Raw genomic sequence first — 25,683 nt, 5'->3', positions numbered from 1 at the left:
AGTTGAACATTGGGGTCAATGTAATGACTTATCTCCTCCCCTGAAATTGCTGCTCTTGTGCCGAAATTTGAAATCAATGTACTCTACCAAAATGACAGACATATACTTCACTGAAATCTATTATGAATGTACTACTCTATAGAGCATATGTGAGATGCACATAAAATCTGCCTTAAGTATGCATAAAGTCTCATAAGGCTGGAGATTATTTGGATTTTCAAAATATTCTAGCGACTGAGAGCATAATACACCATGAATGAGACACCACTCCATTGCAGGGTTAACTGTGTGATGGACTGGTATTTGTTTTCAACAGTGTGGTTGGAGCAATGTGAAATGAAGTGCCTTGCTCAAAAACACACCATGCCCTTTGGCTTCAGAATCAAACCCCATGACCTAATGTTCAGAACACCAACACCCTAACTACTAGCTGCCTTCATGAAGATGCATATGGCATTCCATAAAAATACTTATTTTCTTTGTCTATTTAATTAAGCACAAAGTTCATGAGGATATAGCAGATTACTTTAATGCTCCTTATTTTATCAGGTCTGAATGGATGTATGGTGAAGTAAATTTTGGGTGACTGCTAAAATTTAAAATCAGAGCAATGAAGTACCAAACTAAATAAGGTAAATCACCCAGACAGACACTGAGATGTCTCAACCAAATATGAAAGACCTCCACCAGTTCCCATGATAAGCCTTCAGTTGTGAAACCAACTAAACCCTTAGTAAATTAATGATATCATTGTCATCATCATCATCATCATCATTTAACATCTGTTGTCCATGCTGGTATGGGTTGGACAGTTTGACCACAGCTGATACGCTAAGAGGCTGCACCAGACTCGTCTGATTTGGCATAGTTTCAATGACTGGATGCCCTTCCTAATGCCAACCACTCTGAGAGTGTAAAATGTGGTTATATATTCTATACAGGTGAGTATACTCTACTTGCCTGAGAATTACATTAGCCTTAATATTTTAGCAATCAAACCAGCCAAATCCAGCCCAAATATTGTTTTTTTCTTCTTTTTATTCAAACTGACCAGATCCAGCCTCTCACAACTACCCTACATTATTATTCTAAAAATAAAAAATCATACAATTGAAATCTCAAAAGCAGGAGATTCAAAGCAATATCAATAAATAAGCATTACATTTGGCAGAGTAATGCTAGAGTTGATGCAATTCTCAGCCAAAATCTATGTAACATAATGTAACAAGGCTGGACCTTTGAATTACAGGTACAACCCACCCAACAAGATTCCGGTTTCCATCCTCTTAATTTCATTTACAGGACATTCATTCCTCAAGATATCATGCAGTAAAATCAAACCATGGGCTTCTTGGTTGTGAAAGAAAACACCTTAAATACTAGGAGAAAAGGAAAAAAAGATACAATCCTAAGGTTAAAATGATCATAGAAACTATGTCAAAGAAGATATTGGAGCTCAGCATAGCCCTCAGGCTCATTGGTTCCTGTCAAAATGTCCAACCCATGCCAGCATGGAAAGAGGAACATTAAATGGTGATGATATATATGAACTCCTCAAACACATTACCAAACTAAATATATTTACACTGGATTATTGATTATTACAGTGTTCACCACAAACTATGGTTAACATATAAAGTTGGAATGGTAAAGGTAAAAATTGTATTATAAAAATATTTTAGATGCATATTTTTCCTCCACCTTATTCAGTACTCCTGAAACTCCTATATATATTCAAGTCATTCAACTCACAATATTTCTTATCTTCAGATCACAAATATTCACTATACAGAATGGAATCTCAATAGAGTACCACTTGACATTTCCATTGTTGATGATGACTGCTCTCTCCAATGAGACCTAATAACTTGATAGAGATCAGTAATATAATCTCAACTAGATTTTTTTTTATTGTGGGTAAACAGATATCTTTTATTATATAAGCACCTATAAATATATATACCAAAAAAAGAACACAAATGGCATTTAAAATATACTACAGCTGTTTAGGTTTCATTTTATGGATGCATTTACAGATTACATCATAGCATAAATCCACCAGCCTCAAGTAAAATTTTTAAACATGTATAAAAAGGTAAGGTAAAACCTAGAAGATGAACTATTCACCAACATGATAACTTGCGCATATACACACACACACACACACACACGTATATACATACATATACATATATGATGGTTGTCTACTCCTTATGCAGAGTTTCACCACCTCCTGTACCTACACCTTAGAACCATCTGATGTAGCTTTTTAAACCAGACAATGTTCTGAAAAGACACCCACATAGATTGCACATCCAATTTGGACAACCAAGAGTTGCAGATAAGTTCTGATCTTTGTGGATCTTATACACATACATACATAGGCTCAACACACACTAACACAAATACTGTCAATACACTGCTATTTTTTTTCTCCAGTTTAATATACGTTTCATTTAGTTATCTTCAAACACGTTCCCTTAAAACTAAAGGAATACAAAAGAATCCATTCCTAAATGAAGTGGCATGACAAGGAAACTCTACAGTTCCAATTTTTCAAGTTACTTATCTTTTCTAATAACTAGCTCAGATTATTCTTTCCCTACAAAATTACCACCCAGAACCTATGATTCCACAATTTTACACTAAACTCCATGAAGGATTCAAATAAACCCACTCTTCTACAACACTATTCTTTTAGCTTCAGGACAATCAAAGTGTTGTGAATGGATTTGGTAAATGAAAACTAGAAAAAGAAAATAGTTACATACATATTTATAGGAAGTATGGGTGTGGGAGTTAACTGTGTGTGTGTGCATGTGTGTGTGTACACTCTTGTCATGACATTGCATGATGACTGGAAAAATGTGTTGTTCATTTTCAATATTCCATATCAAGGGAAATATTATCTTGTTTGGAAAGAAGCAAGGAGTGGGGACAGAGCATTCGGTCCTAGAAAATCTGCTTCAATGAACTCTGTCCGACTCATGCAAGCATGGAAAAGTGGATGTTTCAATGATGAATATGATGATGAAATAGCTATATTTAATCCAATTAATATTATCTTCATATACAGTAAATATATTTTTATATTCTTGATCTTTCAGCAAAAGACATGCAGAGAAACTGCCGTGACTGTCAGTGTACTATTTTCTGTTTACATTTAGCAGATGGGGAAGTTTGAACATGTCTTATACTACAGTATATCAAGCTATTCCATGAGAAATTAACAGTAAGTAACAATTTAAAACATTATGCTGAAAAAAAAAAATTATTTTCATATACTTGTTTGATGAGAAATATTTTAGTAAAAAGTACATGAGTTATCAACAAGCTTACATTTTATGATGCCATTTTCATTTTAATTTTAAAAATTTTTAGTTGCAAATTTTTAGTTGCAAATATTTTTAGTTGCAAATATGTGAAAACCAGCTTATGAATATTAACATCAAGTCAGAACCAAATCCAAAAACAGCTATAAGCAAATATAGATACTTCCTGTATGTGAATGCCTGTGTTGGTTTTGGTGTTACAATGGTTATAGTATGGAAATATTTTATACAGCAAGTTTTAGAAGCAATAAATAAATAGAATAAATTACAATGAAAGATAATTAATATGAGAGTTAGTAAATTAAAATAAGATAGTTCAACCCTAATTCCATGTGCATATAGACTTAAATTGATTTTTTCTAATGAATATTAACAAGCAAACTAAGTAATGAAATAAGTTTGCTCCAAAGCTTTTAAATTTATATATATGCATTACAAATAGAATATACTGACCAGCTTGGCAATAATAGTACAAATTAGAGTTGACTACAGGTATCCAGAAGGACAATCAAGCCAATCTCTGTAATAGCCATATTTATTCCATCCATGTTCATCATTTATTGTACTGCATATTAAAGTGTTTATTAGACATTCAAACAAATAAGTGTATTGCTGTGAATGAAACAAATGATAATATTATTTGTCTATCTCAGTATGAAGTTCACACCTCATTTCCTAAAGAAAACTTTCACAAGAAATAGGCAAGAAAGTTCTACAAATACCTTTGACTAATTAGTAAACAAGAGTATTAGTTGAAAATCTATAGTAAATACACAGTGTTCAGGCTAAATTTGATGATTTTTAATGTTTCTCTTTTCAGGAACAGCTCAATGTATTGGTGAACAGTCAATGACATTGGAGAAGTAAAGATCAGAGTCATAATTGAGAAAACGTTAACTGACATGGATGGCTGAAAGTCAACTGAATATAGGAAAAGAGTGATCTATGTCATGATGATTCATGCTAGCAATCAAAATGCTGACATCATGACAGCTGTTCAGTGCTCTGTGAACACTACACAGGCTCTAAGATGTAACTTGGACAGCTGCAATGGATACTATGAAACCATCACCAGCAAGAAAGAACACAATAAGTGTTCTGATTATGTCCACATGCCAAAATTCATTCCCAGAACACAGAACAGAGCATTAGACTCAATTTAGACAGCTATGTCTGGAGACGGTTGATGCTGGAAGGCCAATTGTGAGGCTGCAGGATTCGGCTCATTGCCATACCTCTGGAAACAGTCAGAAGTAGATGTCTGAGAATCTCTATGACTTCACCAGCCCCAATTTCTGGCCTCCAGATTCCCCTGATAGTTATCCTGGGTGGGGTACGATTGAGAATAACACCAATTGCTCTGTCTGCAATACCAAGGCGAAGCTAGTGGCTAAAATCAAAGTGTTTGAAGATCTTCCCAGTGAGACAGTGAGGAATGCATGCGTGATTCTGGAGCCATCATGTGGCTGTGGTGTAAGGTGAAGGCAGCTACTGTGAGTAAACTGTTATCACCCAGCCATAATTTAGATGATATTTTTTAATTTGTTAAATACTTTTATTTCTGGATGGGATATTGTATTTTCTTTTCCATTTATGCAAACTGTCAAATTTAGCCCAAACACCCTGTATATTACACAAAATGGTGGAGTAATATAAAAGTTCCAGCAATCACACAAGACAACAGAAAACATTTCAACACACACTGCATGATGTTCTCAAAGAAATGACAGATAAGAAAAGACAATTTCAAAAGTTAATTCAATCCAAGTCAGTATCTCACACACACAAAAGGAAGTTTTGTGATGTCAGGTTCCTCTTCTCCCCATGGTATACAAACATATAGAAATTCACAAACTTCACAGATTGATAGTCTAAGTAAAAAAAAAAATATGAATTTCTTTAGCTATTGCATGCAAATTATATAATTTGAGTTACAAAGAAATCAGATTAGTAAAGGATAGACATAATGAAATAACAGTTAAGCACAGTATCTCAACATTCCAACATCCTTTCTCTCTACCAATTGATCTCAAGAGATTTATAATTCCAAAACATTTTATACATTTTTTTACTAGTTGCAGACAGTGGACTACAGCATACTGGTGGTATGTTTTACTGATCTCTATCAAATAGTTAAATCCATGTTTTTCCTAACATAAAGGAACACACTAGTAAATAGAGACACGCACACACCCACTCCCACTCATATGATGAAGGACTCTCGTTGATAACAATACATGAGCACTCAGGAGGAAAGGATAAAAGGATAAAACACAGCCATGTGAGTGACTGGAAAGATGTGATTGCTTTTGCCTATTATACACCAACCATATGCTCTCAAGAGCAAAGGAACTATGGAAGTGGCAGTTTTTCATTGTCACAGATGTGTGTGATAGCTCATCTATTGCAATGGCAACAACCACTTTTGAATAAGGAAGAAGGAGAAAAAAGTTACTGAATAACCTGCACAAAATATTTGCTTTATGTGAAGTAAGATTTTGCATTTATTCAATGCTTTGAAATATTAGTTTCAAATTTTGGTACAAGGCCAGTAAGTTTGGGGGAGGGAATAAGTCAATTACATCAACCCCAATACTCAAGTGGTACTTATTTTATCAACCCCAAAAGGCAAATTTGAATTTGGCAGAATTTGAACTCAGAATGTAAAGACAGACAAAATGCTGTTAAGCATTTTGCCTGGTCTGCTAATGATTCTGCCAGGTCACTGCCCTAATGCTTTGAATTATTACACACATGTGAGTGAGAACACTTTGAGATATTTTTGGTATCTAACATATGTCAGATACTGCAAGCGCTGCTTCTGATTGGTCAATCCATGGTGATGACCTGAGGTCACGGTGACAGCGCTGCTTCTGATTGGTCAATTCATGGAGATGACCCGAGGTCACGGTGACAGCATTACTTTTGTCATTCATAAGTTACAACTAAACGTGAAGAATTTAGTTACTGGGTTAATAAAATATGGTCATTTATTCGTGTGTAATAAATAAAATACCAAACCCATTCCCTATGGATACCGTATTTATTACAACTTGTGGCTTGCAAACATATCTAACTCGCTTTCGCTCGTTAGATACGTTTACAAGCCACTCGTTGTAATAAATACGGTATCCATAGGGAACTCGTTTGGTATTCTCTCTATATCAAACTAAACAACTTATATCCACAAATAAGCTTGTTGACTTCCAACTTCATCTAGTATCAAACTGTCTATCTCATTATCATCATCATCTAATGCCCATTTTGCCAGTCTGTCATGGTTTAGACAGCGAGCCAGATGATTGTGCCAAATTGCAATGTCTGCTTTGGCATATAATCTCTATGGCTGTATGCCCTTCCTAATGCCAACCAGTCTACAGTGTCCTGAGTGCTTTTCTACGTGGTACCAGTATTAGCAAGATTACCATGTAGCTCACAAAACAAGACAAGAACCCCTTAACTGAGGAGGAGGGCAAGTAGAATTGAAGTAGATAGTTTTATACTAAATAATGAGATATTAAAGTATGAACAGGTGTTTCGCTGTTGGGGGAGATATGTGGTTACTCCAGCTGGAATAGAAAGACGATGGTGGTGAAGATGTGGCAGAGTATACCCTGAAGTTACAGGAAGGTGCATCTCAAGAAAATAAATATCCTGACATGTGTAGAATGTTTCTGTAGTCAATTTAAAGTTATTTTCAGGTTGTGGAGGCAGCTAAGAGAGTAGAGTGAAGTTCTGAACCTGATTCAACTTTCCATCTGTCAAGCTTTGACAAAATTAAGTGTTAGTATCTCTAATATAAAATTCCTTAACAATTTGACAGAAAAGTTTGAAAACAAATTATTAGATCTGTTTTAATGGTCCAACACTCAATGAGATAAAATGTCATTTTGTTTCATTAGAAGAAGTAGAAAGCAGTATTAACAGATATATATGTATCTTTAGCTACTTCCTCTATTGGGTTGACTTGGGTTAGCTTGGCTCTCCCATGCATTCTCTTCATTCAACAGCCTCCAATTAAATCATTTCCATATCTTTTTCTTCTTGGCATCAGTTCACATGAGTGCACTGCTATCATTTGTTACAAACTTTTCATTAATGATCATCTGATTCATACCGACACACAGCTTTGCAATTTGGAACACCTCACAACCCTCTAGCGAAAACACTGGCAACTCTCTTTCAGCTTCTCTCCTTGCTAAGTATACCTGATGTCTGTTTTTCCATCTAACAACCTAATATTGTTCCTCACTCTCCTCTACCTTCCCTTCTTTCTAAGATCTGGTTTGTGGCTTGCAGCATGCTGTCCTCAAGAAACTATCAATTGTCCTTTATGTTGTAAGTCTTTATCTTCTTTTTGTCATAACCATTGCATAGTATTTCTTTGAACGTACATATAACAAAGATTCTTTCAGCTTCCATCCTATCTTTCAAATTATCTAATGACAGTGAATCAGTCTAGCTCTTATCCTGACATCCCTTACCTAAGATGAGTGATAAATTAATCACTAGGGAAATATTTTAGTAATCAGAAAAGACCACCAACATAGCAGTAAGTGGAACACCTTTAACCCTTGATCTATCAGAGAAAATGTACATCACTAATTACCAACTGGGTCCAATGGACCCAGTATTTTTCTTTTAATTAAATTTTTTTTTAACTACCACTATTTGAGGACCATTATTACAGTAGATAGGGGGGGAAAATGTGTGTGTGTGTATGAGAGAGAGAGAGAGTGAAGCATATAACCATGTTTGGGCTTGAGATATAAAATATACATACATATACACATGTAAATATATATAGAGAATGAAGCAAAAACTGAAAATATTCAGAAGATGAACAGTCATGTATAAGCATATAGCTATTTATATATTTACAAAATAAACTTACATGGATACAAAAAATACAGAAAACTAAGAGAAAGTATGGTATTTCAAGTCTAACAGCTGTTTCTGGGGACTCGGAATTATGTAATAGTTATAATGTTCATAAGCAGCAGATATAGTGTGCAAAAAGTCAAAGATATACAACCAGTCAAGGATGCATATAAACATTACAGTAAAACCATCCTACTTCATCAGGGTGGAAAGATCAGCAAAATAGCTGTAGAGTGTAAGTTCAAACCATTTGAGCACTACTATGTGTTTTTTATATTGAGTACCTGGCACAAAGCCACTTCCTCACAAAGGATATTTGTCTTGCGAGTTACTTGTGAGATCCCATTGGTACCAATACCACGTAAAAGGCATTTAGTCCACTCTGTAAAGCAGTTGGCGTTAGGAAAGGCATCCAGCTATAAAAACCATACCAAAACAAACAGTAAAGGTTGGTGCAGTCCTCTGGCTTGCCAGCTCATTCAAACTGTCCAACCTATGCCAGAATGGAAAATGGCCATTAAACGATAATGATGATGATGATTATACACACACACAGAGTATAAATATATATAAATGTGTGTGTGTGTGTGTGTGTGTATATATATATATATATATAGAGAGAGAGAGAGGTTATGAGAGGTAATGGTGTCATTGATACCCAAAGGTTAAGTTCCAGGTTCGGTGATTATGCAAATAAGGAGTTCAACGTTGGTCATATGTCAGCGTATGTATGTAATAAATTTTTTCATAATGAGATAAAAAAACCAAGGCTGTGTAGATTTTAGAACATTTATAAATAGAAGGTCTTACAGCTGTTTCCAGGATATTTATTATATCCCTTCATCGGAGATGGTGTGAGAGGATGGTTAAGTAATAATTAATTTAGAAAAGATACAAAATAGAGATTGAGGTGGAGGAAAGAAAATAGATGTGAGATATGTAGGAATAATGTATTTGTAGATCCATTTTTTAGGCAGAATGGTATACTATAAGATTCCAATACCTTATGAGTAAAATCCAATAGTATTTAAAATTGGCCATTCCAAGTAGAGAGTTTATACAGTGTTATTGAATCAAGGGTTTTATTTTAAAGTGACCTAAAAATAGGGAGTGTATTAGTAGGCTCAGGAAGAGAGGAATAAAGAAAGAGAAAAAGAAGAGAAAAAAAGAGAGAAAAAAGTAAGAAGAAAAGTAATAAAAATAAAATTAAAAAATATAAAAAATAGGAAGAGGAATAAAGGAAAGAAAGAAAAAAGAAAAACAAAGATGTAGATAAGGGAAAGTGTACCAGTGGTCAGTGGAGATAATTTGAAAGTAGGAGTGAGGAGATAAAGGGTGATAGAGAGAGAAAGGTATTAGAGTGTAAAAAGATAGAAGGAATGGGGGTGGGTGATAAAAGGTAAAGGAGTGACAAATGTGAAGTGGTAGAGTCTAAGTGGTGGGACAGAGAGAGGGTAAGTAGTAATGAAAGAAGAATTTAGGAATTTAGATGGTTTGGCAGGTTAATGCTTAGTAATATAAGAAAATATATGTGAAGATGTATACATATGTATATCATCATCATCATTTAACGTCCGTTTTCCGCGCTAGCACGGGTTGGACGGTTTCGACCGGGGTCTGGGGAGCTCGGGACTGCCCCAGGCTCCAGTCTAGTCTGGCAGTGTTTCTACAGCTGGATGCCCTTCCTAACGCCAACCACTCCGCGAGTGTAGTGGGTGTTTTTTACGTGCCACCTGCACAGGTGCCAGAGGGGTCTGGCATCGGCCACGTTCGGATGGTGCTTTTTATGTGGGGGGGGGGGGAGAAATATAGGGGAGCACCAGTGGGGAGGGGTGGTTCAGAGAAATGATGACAGGTTCTAGGCAAGTAGAACGTAGGATATCAAGAGAGGGGTAATGCATGGTCAAATAGCGTATTGAAGATATAGAGATATCCGGTATTGGTGGTGGGGGTGGGCAAGGGCGGGTGCACCGGGAATATGACGGGCTGGCTTAAAAATGCTCTTAGCAAAGGAAGAGGGGGGATGGCAGACAACGTAAAAGAGGAGAGAGAGAAGGGAAATAGTGGAACCCCGCGAAAATGGGCCGCCATTGAAAAACCCCTGTATGGAGAAATAATATGCAATACAAGGCGAAGCTGAAAATAGTAATAATAATAATAATAATAATAATAATAATAATAATAATAATAATAAGCAAATTTTCGACCGAGGATCAAAGGGACAATACTAATACTACTAATAATAGTAATAATAATAAATAATAAACAGCTCAACCACAACATTAGATTAGAAAGACTCTCTTATCTTGGGAACATTTCGTTCTTCGGCCTGACACGGGAATATGACGGGCTGGCTTAAATGCTCTTAGCAAAGGAAGAGGGGGGATGGCAGACAACGTAAAAGAGGGAGAGAGAGAAGGGAAATAGTGGAACCCCGCGAAAATGGGCCGCCATTGAAAAAACCCCTGTATGGAGAAATAATATGCAATACAAGGCGAAGCTGAAATAGTAATAATAATAATAATAATAATAATAATAATAATAAATATTAGACATATATATATATATTTATTTATACAGATGTTTATACATATCAATATCTACATATACAACTCTTACTTGTATGTATATGCACACATGTGCATCTGCATGTATTATCACCCCTGTATACACAGGTATATATACCTTGCATACATACGTACATTCACACATACATACATGTACGCATACATTCACTCATACATATCCACATATACTCACTCATACATATACATGCACACATGGATGGATACACGTACACACAAATATGTGATATTCAAATATGAGTGAGGAATTAGATAGGGATTAGGAGTTAGAATGTAGATTTATAAGGTTATTGGGATTACTTAAGGGGTATTGTGGAAATGTACTGTATGGTCATTTAGGTATTTGGATTTGTGGTTGAATTTGAATGTGTGAAAAAAGCAGTGGTTGCATGTGCTTAGTGCCTCATTATGTTTATTTAGCAGTTCTGGAGAGTTGTGCTTTAATATGTGAAGTGCTTCCTTCAGGCAAAATTTTCAGGTTGAGCATTAACCTCAGTAGGGAAGTCCTGAGTCCAGTATGGACCATGTTAGAGTATAGGGTATATTTGTATTTCTGAGATGATGTTGACGAGTGTTGTAGATTTACTATGTTTATCATATCTAACGAATGGAGGTGAGTGGCATATCGTTGCTTAAAAGTTTTGGTTGAGCCTATGTATATGGCTGTAGAGTTGTGTAATAGATTAAAGACCGTGCATTTGTAAATTACATTATGTCTTCTGCAATGGGTTTGTAACAGGCAGATGGTTCCAGGACGGCAATTATAATTAGGTGAATTTTGGGGACTGTGTTCACCTAATTATAATTGCTGTCCTGGAACTATCTGCCCTTTACAGATGATTGTTTTTAGTTTGGTGGGGCAGTTGCAGGCTGAGACGATGGAGCAGCCAGGGTTGTTAGGTTTATGGATTTTGGGGAGGAAGTAAATTGTGGTAAACCGTGTTGGTGGCATGTAAAAAGCACCATTCAAGTGTGGTCAATGCCAGTACCACCTGACTGGCCCTCATGCTGGTGGCATATAAAAAGTGCCCACTACACACTCGAAGTGGTTGGCATTAGTAAGGGCATCCAGCTGTAGAAACTTTGTCAGATTGGCTTGGAGCCTGGTACAGCCTTCTGGTTTGCCAGCCCCCAGTCAAACCATCCAACCCAATCCAACATGGAAAGCAGATGTTAAATGATGATGATATATATAAATATATATATATACACGAGAGAGAGAGACACACATAAATACCAAGGGTTAGTGCGTGTTTGTATGTATATACACACACACATCATTTTTTTAACATGCCTTCCTCACTAGCAAGGTTTGGACAGTCCAACAGGTCTGACGTATATGTGTGTGTACATATATATGTGCATGTATGTATATATATACACATATATAAACTGGCCATCTTTCAGTTTCTCTCTACCAAATCCACTGACAAAGCTTTGGTCAACCCAGGTCTATATTTGCCCAAGGTGCAAGTGTAATGGGACTGAGCTCAAACTTTTTTCACCATACACCCAGCTCGAAATTAAATAGACACTATCATTTTTGAAAGATTTATTTCTAGAAAAGAAAATGTCATTTGATACCTTTAAATACTTAATCTAGTATTTAGTGGACATGCCTTGTGCACAATAAGTTAACAAGTTTGAAACACCAGGAAGTATCCACATGGGTAAAATGGTACGAGAGGTATCTATTTACTTTTAAGGAGTCAGTATATGCTGCAGATTTTCACTGTTGCTGTACTGTGACAATTGTAAACTAGTGTCTTTTTCATTCTTTCTGTGGAGAAAAAAATACTGATATACAGATATCCTCCATGTTATAGAATTCTGCACCTATGGAAATGAAAATTTGAAATATGACCCCTAATTTGGGGATATGGCTGGCAATTCTACCCTTACAGAAACTAGAGCAAATTTTAACAATTTTAAAAACCTAAATCATAATTTTTTGGGTAGGGAAAATAATATATTTGATATGATACTTTAAGGTACACAACCACTTCTCTCATTTTTCTGCCTCAATTCTCTGTACATTTCTTTTGTTTATAGTCTTTCTTTTACTCTTTCTTATCTTTCACTTGTTTCAGTCATCTGACTGCAACCATGCTGGAGCACCACTTTGAGGGGTTTCTGTCAAATTGAACCCAGGACTTAATTTTTTAAAGCCTAGTACTTATTCTCTTGGCCTCTATTGCCGAACTGCTAAGTTATTGGAATGTAAACACACCAACACCAGTTGTCAAGTGGTGAAGGCAAACACAATCACACACATAGATACATACAACAGGCTTCTTTGAGTTTCCATCTACCAAATTCACTCACAAGCCACTTGCCCAAGGTTCCACAAAGTGGAACTGAACCTGGAACAATGTGGTTGGGAAGCAAGCTTCTTACCACACAGCCACACCTGTGCCTATACAATTCCTTAAATCTAATTTATTTCTCCAACAATTTTTTATTTTTCCCAACACACCCACTTCCTTTCCCTTCTCCTCTTTTCATTACTCTAAATTTTTTCAAAAAAAACCCACCCACATCCGCTTCCCTGTTCATCTTATTTGTACAGGCAATAATTCAACTGACCTTGTTTTTAATTGCTCTTGACATTCTTGCCAACACCTACCCACTCCCTTCAATGTCACACACTTCATTTCTACATACATCAGTTCAACTGAATTTTCTTTGCATTGCTCTCAACATGCTTTCTTACAACTACCTGTACTCTCCTTCACTAATACCATTTTTGTGCATGCCTTAATTTCCAACTGACCTGGGTCTCATTACTGACTTTAACCCTTTAGCATTCAGATTGCTCTGTCAAATGCAATGCTTATTTATTCATATTGCTTTAGCTTCAAGATGATGTGATTGTTTACTTTTAGAATGACATTATAGGGTAGGTGTAAGTGGCCAGATCTGGCTGGTTTGAACATAAAACAGGAAGAATACTTTGGCCTGATATGGTTTAACTGCTGGAGTTAATCATACGTGTTTTTCCTTCCATACTTTAACATCATTACTTCACCTCGAAAGAGGTTTCCATTCTTGTATCTGGAGTATACAAGACCACTACTTATTGCCACAGAAAATCACAATATTCCTCAAATTCTACAGTTGCACTATTTGGTGTTGTTTTTTTGTCTATAGCATTTTATTGTACCCGCAGGCTGGTATACTCGTATGTACAAAATATAGTAAATTTTTCAATTCTAAAATTTATACAATATTTCTATGCCTATTTGCAATATAGGTCATGTTTTCTCTATGATTTAAAATGGTCAGACTCAAATAAAAATCATCCAGTAATTGCCATTTGAATGGAAATTTTGTTTTCACTATAAAACACATTGCCAGGTTTGTACCAGCCCCTTAAGACCCAACTACACTCAAGCTGAAAAATATATATGTAATATAAATGTCCTAAATTCAATGGCAGCATTAATGAAGATGTTATGCATTAACTTAATGTGTTAAACCTATCTTTAATAATGTATATCGAATTATACATAGATATATACAAGATTTATACAGAAATAAGAGTTAGAACTTGCGATCCACTCGTGGACCTTTTTCTTTGGAAATTTTTGCCAGCTGCACTAAAAAGATTCCCCACTTCTGGATTTAACTACAAACAGTGTTGTGCATTAACCTTTACTCAAGAAGAATGAGAGGAGTCCATGAAACAGAAGTGAAGACAGAGGTACAAAGAGGAGTTATAAAAGGATTATGTTGCATCACCTCCCATCACACAGCAGTTGATGTCTTTTTTGTGATGAATATGCACAGCACTTGCTGTGGGCCCTCCTGATGGAGTTGTAGGGGGTCCAGTCACGATACATGGTACATCTTGGGTATTTTTAGACTTGGGTGCAGTCCATCTTTCTCCAAGTGTGATTACAGACTATCTTTTCCAGAAAGAGGAACAGATGAGAAAAGAAGAAAAAAAAAACAAACAGAAAGAGAAATCAACCCTAGTACAGGACTCATTCTTTATTTATCAACCCTGAAAAGAAAGGCAAAGTCGACCTTAGCACTATTTGAATTCTGAGTGCAGGAATGAATAACACAAAGCAATGGGTAGATAAAGTAATTGAGGTAATCAGAGTATGTGACAGAATACTTAAGATTAGATTAGTGCTTCATCATAGTTTAGCAACCATTATATCAGCCTATGCTCCTCAGTCGGGGCTACCCGATGGACAGAAAGACCGATTCTATGACACCCTACTGCAGACTACCTCGTTGACGAACGACAGAGACCTTATCTTTGTGGCTGGTGACTTCAATGGTCACGTTGGACGACATGCTGGGGGCTTCCATGACGTACATGGAGGCTACGGCTCCCGAAACGACGAGGGAACCAGGCTGCTGGAGTTCTGCGATGCAAATAATCTTATGATTTGCAACACTAACTTCAGGAAACCTACCAGCCACCTAGTCACTTACCGATCGGGCCAACATACCAGCCAAATTGACTACATCCTTGCAAGGCAAAGGGAGAGATGGCTGCTTATAAATGCCAAAACCTTCCCAGGTGAAGAATGTACCCCACAACATAGACTGGTAGTTAGTGACTTTAGGATCAGGACTAGGAGGACAACCAGAAGACGACCAATATGGAGAAGAAGGATCTGGAAGCTTAAAGATCCTGCAAATGGACAGAGATTTAGAGACATATTACTTGAAGCCTCTGACGAAGTAGAAGGGGATAGAGCATCACAGGGGGTAGAAGACAGCTGGACGTTTCTAAGGGACAACCTGCTGAGAGCCACTGACCAGATCTGTGACTGGTGCAAAGTCCCTTCTCGACCTAGAATAACGTGGTGGTGGAACAATATTGTAGACAGGGCTATTAGAGAAAAGAGACAAGCTTGGAAGGTCTGGAAAAATGGGGGTAGCAGGGAATTGTATCAGACTGCCAAAAGAGAAGCTAAGAGACAGGTTTATTTAGCCAGAGGGGAAGCAGATAAGAAAAAATTTGCCTATGTTCTGCGCCGTGAGGACCAAAGACTGGAGGTGTTTCGCGTTGCAAGACAGTGTGTGAGAGAGAATCGTGATGTGGTAGGAGAGAAGTGTGTTCGCATGGAAGATGGTTCACTTGCGCTTAATGAGGATGCAAAGAGAGAGGCTTGGAGATGCCACTATGAAAGTTTGCTGAATAAAGAAAATGAATGGGATAAAGAGAGTCTGCCGAATGTTGACCCAACAGAGGGACCAGCTATCCGAGTTGATAGTTCCGTGGTAGCTAAGGCAATTAGAAGCATGAAGACAAGAAAAGCCCCAGGCCCATCAGGAATCACTGCAGAGATGCTCAAAATGTCTGGTAGTGTCGGCTATAGCCTAGTCACCCATATAGTTAATCAGGTGATACACAAAGGAGTCATACCCAATGACTGGTGTAGCAGCATAATAGTCAACTGCTACAAAGGTAAAGATGACGCCCTAGATACAAATAACTACAGAGGTATCAAGCTGTTGGATCAGGTGATGAAGGTTACGGAGAGGGTCATAGCCCAACTAATTAGAGAGAGAGTTAGTTTAGATGAGATGCAGTTTGGGTTTGTGCCAGGGAAAAGTACTACTGATGCTATATTCCTGGTAAGGCAGCTGCAGGAGAAATACCTAGCCAAAGATAAGCCCCTGTACCTGGCTTTTGTTGACATGGAGAAAGCCTTCGACAGGGTCCCCCGATCCCTTATTTGGTGGGCAATGAGGAAACTAGGGATAGATGAATGGGTAGTGAGAGCTGTGCGGGCCATGTATAGGGACGCTGCTAGTAGGGTGAGGGTTGGAAACGAGTACAGTGAAGAATTCCGGGTAGAGGTAGGGGTCCACCAAGGCTCAGTACTCAGCCCCCTCCTATTTATCATAGTCCTCCAGGCAATAACGGAGGAATTCAAGACAGGATGCCCTTGGGAGCTCCTCTATGCTGATGACCTTGCTCTAATTGCTGAGTCGCTATCAGAACTGGAGGAGAAGTTTCAGGTGTGGAAACAAGGATTAGAATCGAAGGGCCTCAGTGTCAATCTAGCTAAAACCAAAGTCGTAATCAGTAGGAAGGTAGACAAATCACAAACGCCTTCAGGTAGATGGCCCTGCTCGATCTGTAGAAAAGGTGTAGGTAGAAACTCTATAAGATGCACCAAGTGTAAGCTATGGACACATAAGAGGTGCAGCAATGTCAAAGGAAGGCTAACTAGGAAGATGGTTTTTGTATGTGGCAGATGCTCAGGAACAATAAACACTGAAAATGCTCTGAGACCAACTTCCGTCACTTTCCAGGGAGAAAAACTAGAAATAGTTGATAGTTTCCGTTACCTAGGTGACCAAGTCAGCAGCGGGGGCGGGTGTGCTGAAAGTGTAACTGCTAGAGTAAGAATAGCCTGGGCAAAGTTCAGAGAGCTCTTACCTCTGCTGGTGACAAAAGGCCTCTCGCACAGAGTGAAAGGCAGACTGTATGATGCGTGTGTACGAACAGCCATGCTACATGGCAGTGAAACATGGGCCGTGACTGCTGAGGATATGCGTAAGCTCGCAAGAAATGAAGCCAGTATGCTCCGATGGATGTGTAATGTCAGTGTTCATAATTGACAGAGTGTAAGTACCTTGAGAGAAAAGCTGGACCTAAGAAGCATCAGTTGTGGTGTGCAAGAGAGACGATTGCGCTGGTATGGTCATGTGGCGAGAATGGATGAAGATAGTTGTGTGAAAAAGTGCCACACCCTAGCGGTTGAGGGAACCTGTGGAGGAGGCAGACCCAGGAAAACCTGGGACGAGGTGGTGAAGCACGACCTTCGAACTTTAGGTCTCACTGAGGAAATGACTAGAGACCGAGTCCTCTGGAAGTGTGCTGTGCGCGAGAAGACCCGGCAGGACAAGTGAGTCCATAACCCGTGGCCTTCTACTTGGGATGGAGCCAGCCTACGTATGCATACCTTCCCTTCTTGGGACACAAAACTCTACTTGTGAAGACCTGTTGAGGCAAGTGAGGATCAGAATTGAAATCGATCAATGGAAATTGCAGATGTGTTACCAGTGCCGGTGGCATGTCGAAACTCTACTTGTGAAGACCCGTTGAGCCAAGTGAGGATCAGAATGGAAATCGATCAATGGAAATTGCAGATGTGTTACCAGTGCCGGTGGCATGTAAGAGAACCTTCCGTTTCGCGACCGTTGCCAGCACCGCCCCGTTTCGTGTCCGTTGCCAGCCTCGCCTGGCCCTTGTGCCGGTGGCACATAAAAAGCACCATCCGTTCGTGGCCATTTGCCAGCTCTGTCTGGCACCTGTGTGGGTGGCATGTAAAAAGCACCCACTACACTCACGGAGTGGTTGGCGTTAGGAAGGGCATCCAGCCGTAGAAACACTGCCAGATTTGACTGGGCCTGATGAAGCCTTCTGGCTTCACAGACCCCAGTAGAACCGTCCAACCCATGCTAGCATGGAAAACGGACGCTAAACGATGATGATGATGATGATGAATCTGTTTGACATTCTAACAATTCAACTTATTCACCACCTTAAATACTGTACTATGTTGTAACTGTATTTGTATTCACTCAGTAATATCTCTCTCTCTCTCTCTCTCTCTCTTCAAATGTTCTTATGCTGTACTGTTGTGTTGAAAATTTTTTATTTTCACACATAAAAGTGATTGCATTACAATCTTCTTTTTCTTCTGAAGAAATTTCATTGGAATGCATCATAATTTTTAACATGGAAATTATTCAGAAAATAGAATTTGCAATCCAGAATACTAAGAATGTGATGCCTCCATAACCCAAGAAATGCCTTTGTACAAGCCAACACACACAAACATATTAACATTTTGCTTAGACACAGTGATACTAATAACCTGCTATTAGAACTCAATATACATGTGCTTTAAAAGGAAATGTTTGTTGAGAATAGAGCATAAATGAGTAAGTAACTACAAATTATGCAATAAACTACATTAGCTTACAGATGCTTATATATAGGCAGAGGAGTGGCTGTGTGGTAAGAAGCTTGCTTACCAACCACATGGTTCCAGGTTCAGTCTCACTGCATGGCACCTTGGGCAAGTGTCTTCTACTACAGCCTTGGGCCGACCAAAGCCTTGTGAGTGGATTTGGTAGACAGAAACTGAAAGAAGCCCAACGTATATATATGTTTGTGTGTCTGTGTTTTTCCCCCCACCATTGCTTGACAACCAATGTTGGTGTGTGTATGTCCCCGTAACTTACTGGCTCAGCAAAAGAGACCGATAGAATAAGTACTAGGCTTACAAAGAATAAACCCTGGGGTCGATTTGTTCGACTAAAAGTGATGCTCCAGCATGGTCACAGTCAAATGACTGAAACAAATAAAAGAATATATATATTCTTTTACTTGTTTCAGTCATTTGACTATGCCATGCTAGAGCACCACTTTGAAGGATTTTAGTCGAACAAAGCGACACCAGGGTTTATTTTTGAAATCTAATACTTATTCTATTGGTCACATTTGCTGAACCACTAAATTAAGGGCATGTATACACACCAACTCCAGGTGATGGAGGAGGGGGGGACAAACATAGACACACACACACAGATATATACATATATATATATATATATATATATATATACATATACATATACAAGGTGAGGTAGAGAGGACGGACGTTTTTGAAATGGCTATTACCCAGCCCCAGTGGGAGGGACATATGTCTGAGCGGTATCATTCGGTCTATGGTGTCTTAGCAATTTTTTTTTCTTTTCAGGTGAAGCCATGGTGCGGTGGACGATAGAGCACCACGTGTTTGCCTATGACAGTTATGTGAAGAATAATGAGTCTGTGTCAGGTCTCCGCTTGGAGCTACTGGTAACATGTAACCCAGTACAACCTGTTACATGGTCGGGTCGTTGGCGACTAAACTGGCAACCCCACCAAGATTTCTTGGTGAGGAGGGTGATTTGGACACCCAGCAGGACTAAAAACAAAACCTGTCAAAGGGCAGATGAACTCTCTCATGAGTCAATGGCCATCCAAAATCCGGAGTGGAGCCCCTAAGGCGGTTGGATTGCGCCATGCGTGCCACCTTCCGGCAGCTCCTGCATCTTGGTCTACCCCCAGTCGTCTTGACTTTGTCTTGCCACTGGATCCGGCGCACCAGGACGAGAGAGTGAGGCTGATCCTGCGCAAGTCACCCTCACTATAATCCAAGTCACGCGCATGTCACGACATCATGACGCCATGACACCATCCCAAAGTCCTGTGGCGATGGGGAAACGGCGAAGTAGCAGGTGAGGATACACTGGGAGCTGCAGTCGTGAACCCACACACAGGCGGCTCAGGACATGTGGTCGCCCCTCACTGAACTGAGGCAGCAGTGGAGTCCGGCAGCCTCCTGAGTGACCGAGCAGCCCTCTTCAGGATCGCTCTGCTCGCCTCCCCAGCATGAGGACGGGGCTAGAAAAGGTTGCCCTAAACATAGCCTGCCTCACCTCACCCTGGTCAGCAAACCGCGGCTGGCGGGGATCCTTTCCAAGCGGTCGAAACAAAGAAAGAAGAAAACAAACAAAGGTGCTCACTTTCGCAACTTGGAACATGAGAACTCTGCTTGACAACACCAAAGCGGACAGACCAGAGAGACGAACTGCCCTGGTGGCCAGAGAACTGAGCCGATACAGTGTCGATATTGCAGCACTGAGCGAGACCCGCCTTGCGGACAAAGGCCAGCTGACAGAGACAGGCGGCAGCTACACTTTCTTTTGGAGTGGTCGCAGCAGCGAAGAGCGTCGTGAGGCTGGTGTTGGTTTTGCCATTAAGTCAGTACACGTGCGGAAACTGGAAAGCCCCCCCGAGGGTATCAACGATCGGCTGATGAAGATGCAGCTCCCACTTGGAAACAAGACTAGTGCGACCATCATCAGTGCTTACGCCCCCACCATGACCAACCCTGAAGAAGTTAAGGACAGGTTCTATGAGGAACTCGACTCCCTCATCACGTCAGCCCAGCCTGGAAGCTCATCCTCCTTGGGGATTTTAACGCCCGTGTCGAGACTGACCACCAAGCCTGGCATCGCGTACTGGGAAAGCAAGGAATCGGAAAGTGCAACAGCAACGGACAGCTCCTCCTGCGTGCGTGTGCCTCTCATGATCTTACCATCGCCAACACCTTGTTCCGTCTGCCAACACGCAACAAGACATCATGGATGCATCCACGCTCCAAACACTGGCATCTGATAGATTACGTCATCGTCAGGGCGAAAGACAGGCGGGACGTGAGACTGGTCAAAGCCATGTGCGGAGCTGACTGCTAGACGGACCATCGCCTCATCATCTCCAGGATGGATTTCTACATCCGACCTAAGAGAAGACCACAGGGTCAGAAAGTGACGAGGAAGCTTAACATCACGAAATTAAGGAACCAGCTGACTGCACAAGATCTCCAGTCACGTATGGACAGTAAGCTGTTGGACATTCGGAGTGACCAGTCCAGCATCGATGAGCAGTGGGAATCATTCAGGGACACGGTTCATTCCATCGCCCTTGAAACTCTGGGCCAAATTACGAGGAACCACCAGGACTGGTTCGACGAAAACGACCAGGAAATCCAAAAGCTCCTGGAAGAGAAACGCCGTCTGCTGCGGGCTCACCAAAATGATACCACCTGCACAGCAAAGAAGGCCGCTTTCAACAACATTCGCAGCACAGTCCAGGCTAAACTCCGCCTCATGCAAGATGCATGGTTAAGCGCCAAGGCGGATGAGATTCAGGGATACGCAGACAAACACGACACCAAGAAATTCTACGAGGCGCTGAAAGCTGTCTATGGACCGCAGTTCTCCTTTGGATCAACCCCCCTGCTCAGCTCAGATGGAACCTCACTCCTGACTAACAAGAGGCTGATCTTGGAGAGATGGGCGGAGCACTTCAACATCGTGCTCAACCGACCAGCCCAGATCAACGAGGAAGCCATCGCACGACTCCCCCAGGTGCCGACAAACCACGAGTTGGCTGTTCCCCCTGCAGTCGGGGAAGTGAGCAGAGCCATCAAAAAAATGTCCACCGGCAAAGCTCCAGGCTCTGACGCCATCCCTGCAGAGGTGTTCAAGTCGGGAGGCCCCACCATGATCAGTCAGCTCACCAGCCTGTTCCAGTCGATGTGGGACAGGGAACAACTCCCTCAAGATTTCCGGGATGCAACAATCGTCCACATTTATAAGCGGAAAGGAGATCGGCAGTCCTGCGACAACCACCGAGGTATTTCCCTCTTGTCCATAGCAGGCAAGATCCTGGCCCGGGTCCTGCTTGACCGCCTTCTGGAACACTTGGAGCAAGGCCTTCTCCCTGAGAGCTAGTGTGGCTTCCGTGCGGGTCGAGGGACCACTGACATGATATTCGCCGCCCGCCAGCTCCAGGAGAAATGCATGGAGCAGCACCTTGACCTCTGCATGACCTTTGTTGACCTCACCAAGGCCTTTGATACAGTCAGTCGGGAGGGACTATGGAAGGTCATGGGAAAATTTGGTTGCCCCAGCAAATTTATTGCAATTGTCCGCCAGTTCCACGACGGAATGACAGCCAGAATCCTTGAGGACGGCGACTCATCTGAAGCCTTCCAGGTGACCAACGGAGTCAGGCAGGGCTGTGTCCTGGCCCCAACACTGTTCAGCATCATGTTCTCGGCAATGATGTCCGACGCCTTTAGGGACTGCAAGTCCGGTATCAACATCAAGTACAGGACAGACGGGAAACTTTTCAACTCCAGGAGATTGCAGGCTGTCACAAAGGTGAGGGAGACAGTCGTCAGAGACTTTCTCTTTGCTGACGACTGCGCCCTTAATGCAATCGATGAGCAGGAGATGCAGCTCGAGATGGACAGGTTCTCATCAGCCTGTGACAACTTCGGTCTCACCATCAGTGCAAAGAAAACCGAAGTGATGTTTCAGCCAGCCCCCGGCAAACAATACCATGAGCCTCAGATAAGGGTGAACGGACGGATCTTACGAGTGGTGGAAAACTTCACCTACCTGGGCAGCACTCTCTCCTGCAATGCCAACATAGATGCTGAAACCATCAACAGAATCTCCAAGGCAAGCAGCACGTTTGGGAGACTGCGAAAGAAAGTCTGGGAGCGGAGAGGAATCAGCCTCAACACCAAGCTGAAAGTCTACCGGGCAGTCGTGCTTACCACTCTACTATACGGCTGCGAGACGTGGACTGCTTACCGAAGGCACGAGCGCCAGATAAACCACTTCCATCTCAGGTGTCTTCGGAATCTCCTTCACATCCGCTGGCAGGACAAAGTCCCAGACACGGAAGTTCTGAAGCAGGCAGATCTCCCTAGCACCATCACAATCATGCGCAAGGCCCAGCTGAGATGGGCGGACCACGTCTCCCGCATGTCCGACACTCGCATCCCAAAACAGCTCTTCTACGGTGAACTCGGCCAGGGCAGGCACAAAGTCGGAGGGCAGAAAAAGCGCTACAAGGATAGTCTCAAGGTCTCTCTCAAAGACTTCTCCATCGGAACAGAGACCTGGGAGACACTTGCTGCCAACCGCTCATCCTGGCGCAGCGCAATCACCGTGGGAGCAGGGACAGCCGAGGAGGGACGGATTCGGTCAGCGGAGCAGAAACGTCAGATGCGTAAAGTCAGAGCCGCCTGCACCAGTAGCACTGCCCCTACCCACTTCTGCCCCACCTGTGGGAGGGGCTTCCTTGCCCGGATTGGCCTCACCAGCCACCTCCGGTCTCATGGCGGCAGTTCCATCAGATGATGTCAGTTGGTCATCTTCGAACCGAAGGACGAACATTATTATCATTAATGAGTCTGTTGCAGCAGTTCAGCACGAGTTTCGGAGTTACTTCAATATTCAACAAAATCAGTCTGTTCCCACCCATGACACAATCTTATGTTGGGTGAATGCACTTCATATACAAGGTACACAAAGGAATAGGAGATCAGTGGGGGGGAAAACGGTAAGGACCCCAGAAAATGTGGAATACGTCAGACAAGCTTTGATACGGAGTCCTAATTGCTCTGCTCAGAGGCATTCCACTGAACCTAGCATTGGTAATAGATTAGTAAGGTGTATTTTGCATGACAACCTAAATTCCCACCTGTACAAATTGGTCATTGGGCAACAGTCGAAACCATGGGACTATGTACAGTAGCTTAACTTCGCACATCAGATGGAAGCAATTACAAGACAATTTCATGTTGCTCCTGTTCATTCAGCTGTGGAAATGAGTTGCCACGTCACTGATGCCAAGCTGTATCAGTCTTTGCTTTTCTCTTTGACAACATCGGTGGCATAGAGAGGGGAGACTGGTATACACGAGCAACTACTAGTCTTCTACAAACAACCTTGCCCTGACTTGTGCCTTAGAGTGGAACTTTCTAGGTGCAATCCCATGGTCATTTTTGACTGAAGGGGGTCTTTATAAATATATATATATATATGTAGGTAAAATTGCCAAAAATAGTGAACTTGATGTGAAGAGTGGAAAATGTTTCTAACTGAGTCCTTCTTCAGGAAAATGCTGATTTTTGTCAAATATAATTAATAATTCATGTCTTGCCAATGCAGACCAACCCCAGTCTCTTTGGAGTTTTACTCATACACACAAGAACATACACTAAACCCAATATCAAGTTAGTAAAATGTCAGAGCTTGCGATAAAATATTGTGGGACATTTGTTCCAGTTTTCTACTTTTTGAGTTCAAATCTTATCTGGATCAATTTTGCCTTTTCGTCTTTTCAGAGTCAATGAAATAAAATATCCATCAAAGGAATACAGAAATGTTAATGTTGGAAGAGGTGCATTATAGGATATTCCTTCTGGCTCTTTGCATTGTGGTTTCTTGGGGCCTTTGAGTTCATGTTTGGAATAAAGCTTGTGTCCTCTGACACAACATAACATTCTCCACAGTCAGACATCATTGGGAAAGCCAAATTTCTCTAACAGGTTCACAACAGTAGATTCACTCCATTGTTTGGCTAAACACCACCACTTTTACTCTGGAGCAACCAGTTAGACCAGGTATCAACTTTGCGAATAACTTACTCCTTTTCTCCCTTAATTCTCAGATGCATTGACAAAAAAAAAAATAATAATAATAATAAAGGTGCATGAGTGCTGCTTTCCCTCCTTGATTAAACAGTAAAAAACATAGCCCTCTCCCACCCTTGTTGGGAGGTATGCTAGGAAAACTGAAAAGAAACACTAATAAACAACTTATATATTTCATAACATTTAAATGAAACAAGATTTTTTCTCCAGTGAATTTTTCACCCCGCCAAGATTGTAACTTATTTTCACTCACCATAATAATCCTTTCTATTATAGGCACAAGGCCAACAATTTTGTGGGAGGGTCTACATCAATTACATTGACCCCCAGTACTCAACTGGTACTTATTTTATGGAACCCAAAAGTATGAAAAGCAAAGTCAACCTTGGCAGAATTTGAACTCAGAAAGTAAAGATGGATGAAATGCTGCTAATATAATAGTAAATAGAAGAATCCTTTCTACTACAGGCACAAAGTCTGAAATTTGTGAAGACGAGGCTAGTTAATTACATCAGTTCCAGTGCTCAACTGGTACTAATTTTATCAACCCCAAAAGGATGAAAGGCAACAACGATTTTGGCCAATTTTGAACTCGGAACATAATACCAAAAACAATGTGACTAAGCACTTTGGCAAGCTAATGATTCTGCCAGCTTACTACCATTAATCCTTTCAACTACAGGCACAAAACCTGAAAGTTTCTGGGAGGGGGAAGTTGATAACATCAACCCAGTACTCAACTGGTACTTATTTTATCAATGCTGAAAAACTGAAAGGCAAAGATGACCTCAGAACATTTTGTCCAGTGCGCTAAAGATTCTGCCAGTTTGCCACCTT

General features: G+C 40.6%; 1 protein-coding gene across 7 annotated transcripts in view; it reads right to left on the bottom strand.

Annotated features, from left to right (window-relative positions):
- LOC115213853 (cAMP-responsive element modulator) overlaps window positions 1-25,683 on the bottom strand; it is a 95,898-nt gene that overhangs the window by 63,115 nt on the left and 7,100 nt on the right. Inside the window, exon 2 of one of the 7 annotated variants that reach the window (XM_036501680.1) lies at window positions 3,786-3,897. The exons of 5 other annotated variants lie outside the window; for them this stretch is intronic. The gene's annotated coding sequence lies outside the window, so the exon portion shown is untranslated. Of the gene's footprint in view, window positions 1-3,785; window positions 3,945-25,683 lie in introns of all 7 variants that reach the window. One more of the 7 variants, XM_036501679.1, reaches the window with a different exon arrangement.

Source organism: Octopus sinensis, linkage group LG1 (genome assembly GCF_006345805.1).
Source record: "Octopus sinensis linkage group LG1, ASM634580v1, whole genome shotgun sequence".
Taxonomy (NCBI): Eukaryota; Metazoa; Mollusca; class Cephalopoda; order Octopoda; family Octopodidae; genus Octopus; species Octopus sinensis.
The sequence above is the reverse complement of the archived record's forward strand: the minus strand, read 5'-3'. Positions and strand labels throughout refer to the sequence as shown.